The sequence below is a fragment of the Gastrolobium bilobum genome, unplaced genomic scaffold (assembly GCF_033153095.1).
Source record: "Gastrolobium bilobum isolate Gb01-03AN ecotype WA unplaced genomic scaffold, APGP_CSIRO_Gbil_v1 utg25662, whole genome shotgun sequence".
In the NCBI taxonomy this organism is placed as follows: Eukaryota; Viridiplantae; Streptophyta; class Magnoliopsida; order Fabales; family Fabaceae; genus Gastrolobium; species Gastrolobium bilobum.
The window spans coordinates 84,423-88,624 of record NW_026896049.1 but is presented as its reverse complement, the minus strand read 5'-3'; positions in this window follow the sequence as shown (position 1 = coordinate 88,624).

Below are 4,202 nucleotides of genomic sequence, written 5' to 3'. Positions count from 1 at the left end.
AGAATGACCAACCAATGGCAGCTCTATGTTTCTTTAAGACTTTTATAAGCTTTTCTTCCTCTATTGATGTCAAATCAACACTAATGATGACTGAATAAGTGTTGATGTCACCAAGGAACATATACTTCAAAGTGTGAGGTAGTTCATTTAGCTCCACTTTTAGTGCACCATGAGGAATGTCATCACTTTCTTCTCTAACTCTTCAACTGATTCCTCTACAACTTCATCAACAATTTCTGCATTGTCCTCTTTCATGATTTTCTCCAATTCAATCAATGGAGAATTTACTTTTTTAATTGTGTCATCAACTTCATCTTGAATTATATCAATCTTGAAGCAATCTCCTCCGTCAGTTGGATGCTTTATTGATTCAAAGACATCAATGGTGATCGTCTCTTCATTCATCCTCAACATAAGTTTCCCTTACTCCACATCTATCATTGCTTTTGCAGTAGCTAAGAAGGGTCTCCCAATAAGTAGAGGGATTTTGACATCTTCCATGTTGAGAATTACAAAATCTGCTGGGAAGATAAACTTGTCTATCTTAACCAACACATCTTCTATTACTCCATCTAGCCTCCTTATCTATTTATCAGCTAACTGTAGAGAGACCGTAGTAGGCTTCAAATCTTGAATTCCTAGAGCTTTACAAATGGATAAATTCATCAAGTTAATGCTAGCTTCAAGATCACATAATTCTTTCCCTACTTCAATATTCCCTATTTCTATAGGAATACTTAAGCTGTTTGGATCTTTAAGCTTTGGAGGAAGCTTCTTTTGGATAATGATACTGCACTCCTCATTCAAAATGACCATCTCACACTCCTTTAACTTCCTCTTCTTAGAGAGTAGATCCTTAATGAGCTTAGCATAATTTGGCATGTTCTCCAAAGTTTCAGCAAATGGAATATTAACTTTTAATTTATTGAAGATATGAAGAAATTTTGCATACTACTGATTCTGGATCTCTTGCTTAAGTCTCTGAGGATAAGGAAGACGAGTATATGGAGAGAGAACTAAAAGCTTTTCTTGTCTATCAAGAGCTTTCTTTTTTCCTCCACTTGAATTGTTTCTTTTCAACCTTCTCAGAAGTACTATTTTCTACTTCAATGTTATATTTTTCTAGGGTTTTCTCTTAAACATGGCTTGTAAAAATCCTCAATATCAAGTTAGGTTAAACAAGAAAATCAAGCTAGTGTTCAAAAGATCAAATCAATCTACTATAACATATCAAAAATTCAGATCAATCGGAGTTGAAAAGCAATTTTCGTGAATTAAATAGCACATGATGTCATTGCTGGAAAATGATGTGTGCATTTCGGCCATATAGAATTAATTATGGAAATCAAGTATTTAATTCATGGCATATGTAAAACAATGATCCTTAGGACATTTAACGATGATTGGTTAGTATTAGAACCAAAGAAAATGCATGAAATCTTATTTGAGTTTTGTATGTAGGTTTGGTTATATTAGAGTTTTGTAGTTAAGGTGGTGAATAATAAGTAATAAATCTTGAAACATTGAAAAATTGTCTATGACTTGTGTGGTGACATGAATTGGTATCCATTGTAATTTGATGGTAGATAGGTTGAAGAATAAGTTTTAGAAGCATTGTATTAATTCTTGTGGTTCAAGTAAGCATTGGATTTGAGCTTTTATAGGTAAGCTCTTGGTTTAAGAATTTTCTCTTCATTGTTATAAATACACACACACACACACACATATATATATATATAGGTTCGGCTATATAAGGATTAAATTACTTAGAAATCAAGTTAATTGATAATGAAACCTAGAAACCTATTTTGAGTATATGTCAAGTAGGTTGCAGGGGTTAAACTTATAATTGGTAATATGTTTATGTGGGTTTAACATTATTTGAATAAGTATTAAGTTAAGGGTTATTAGATCTGACTTTTGCTATAGGCATGAATTGTCAATAATGAAATTGTCAAGTATATCAAGTTAACAAGTAGTGTAATATGATGTGAATCAGGTGATATTGTGGAACAAGATCAGGGTTCAGAGGATTTGGATTAGCTTTATTGTATTTCAAGTAAGCGTGATATAGAAGCTTCGAGAGGTACGCTCTTGGTTTATGGGTTTTCTTACCTATGTTGTTCCACTATTGTCCAGTAAGACTTTGGTTTATGATTGTGATTGTACGTTAGACAGTAGTATAGTTGCATTCATGTAGATCATGCATAAGATGTGATATGATGTATTGGAATATGATATGTTGTGATGTGATATATGATGTGTTATGTTATTATGTGATGTATGGATTGTAAATTATGTGTAAGACTTCCATATGTCGGATTCATAGTTCTGGGAAGTAGATTTCCATATATCGAACTTATGGTGCCAAGAAGTATATAGTGTCACTCCCAATGTGGGATATAGCCCTAGAGTATAGCCCAGATAATGGAAAGATATGATGCCTCTCCTAATGTGGGATATGGCCCTGGTGTAACACCCTCTCTTGTATGCATCCAAGAGAGTTGTTTGCTAAGCGGAATTAGAGTTCTTTCGTTCTAAAAAAAAATCATTTTGGTATTGCCAATTAAAAATTGAGTTGAAATCGAGTTACTTAACAAAAATAAGAGTATACTTTCAAAAATTTCTTAACTTGCTGAAAATATTAATTTCCTGGTAGACCTTGCTGTCTTTAAAAATTCGTATAAAATCAGTTTCAAAGATTCACAAAAATCTTCCATATAATTTGGAAAGAGCACGTCTGGGGCTTCGCGTGCATATAAAATAATAATAAATCGGAGTTCGTTTGCCCTCTATAACGTAACTCGCAAAGTGCTCGCAAGGCTGTTTAAAAATTAAGAACTTAATAAAACGTCAGAAATTATTTTCGCAAAATGTTTCTAGAAATTGTTCTCAAAATACCAACTAATCATAAAAATCTTGAAATCAGTAATAAAATCATAATCTAATAGTAATCCAAACTTCTTAAATTAATACAGTCATCCATCAAATGAACAGCAACAACAAAGGTCCAAACAGCAGCACATAACAGCAAATATCCATATAATTATGTCTTCATACTCTCTTCTGTCCTCTTGCCATTTTATAAAATAGCAGCCCCAAAGGGGTGAGAAAAATCCCAGTAGTGTGATAACAAAACCAATAATGCAACGGTACTAACTAGATACAGAATTACAAAGCAGTCGCATCATCAAGTTAAATCCGACAGATACTAAACTTTATCATATTGCGTATATAACGCCAAATATACTAATCAAGATGCGTATATAACGCCAAGAGTACGTTTACAGCACCGTCGTGCCCGTACTTATCAAGTACAGTGGAGGTCCCTTAATGGCTCCTCAAGAGGGTTCCAACTGCAGCCTAAGTGGACAGAAGCCAAGTGTCCCATACCCTGGTACCGCAGGGATACCTACATGGTGCGTGCTCAAACGTATGCATAGTTTTCAAAAACATTTTTATTTATAAACATGAAACTTGTGCATGTATGATGTGTCATGATTCACACGCAACATTCAGATAAAATTATGAATGTACATGCATGACTAGATAATATTCAAGATTTCATATAGCTTATGGATTCAATATCAAGAGGCTGTAGAATAATCAAAACAGAATAAACAGCATTTCAAGTCCAAAACAGAATCCATATACATAACCAAAAATCCGAACATGAGAGCAACGTTCACAGTTCGTGCTCCAGCTAGCAGTCACAAAGGGTAATGTCACCACACACTTACCTCACACGTCACAATTATTTTACCAGGCAACCGCGTATAATCCAAAGTCTCAAAGGTGTTGCGCACCTAATATACAAGTATAACAAATCAGAATACGCCCCAAGTTATTTCTCTAAATTACCAACAAATCTCCAAGCCTAAAGGTTCATGTATCCAATCGGCCAACAAGGTTATTTTCCAAAAAATATTCTGACTTCAAATTAGTCTTCCCATTGACTAACAATGAAGGTTTCTCAAGGTTCCCAAACACGACAGAAACGGTTTTTACATAGAAGTTACTCAACATTTTCATTCATAAGAATTCCTACTTCTCTACTCAAAGGGTGCGCAAAAAAAGGAAGCCCATTATCATGCTGTCTACATAATTTAAACGGAATTTAGTACACCATAAGGTTGATCAAGACTGAAATGGCTTCATCATACGATGGGCGCATAATATTTGTTCAAAATTTTAGCTTAACA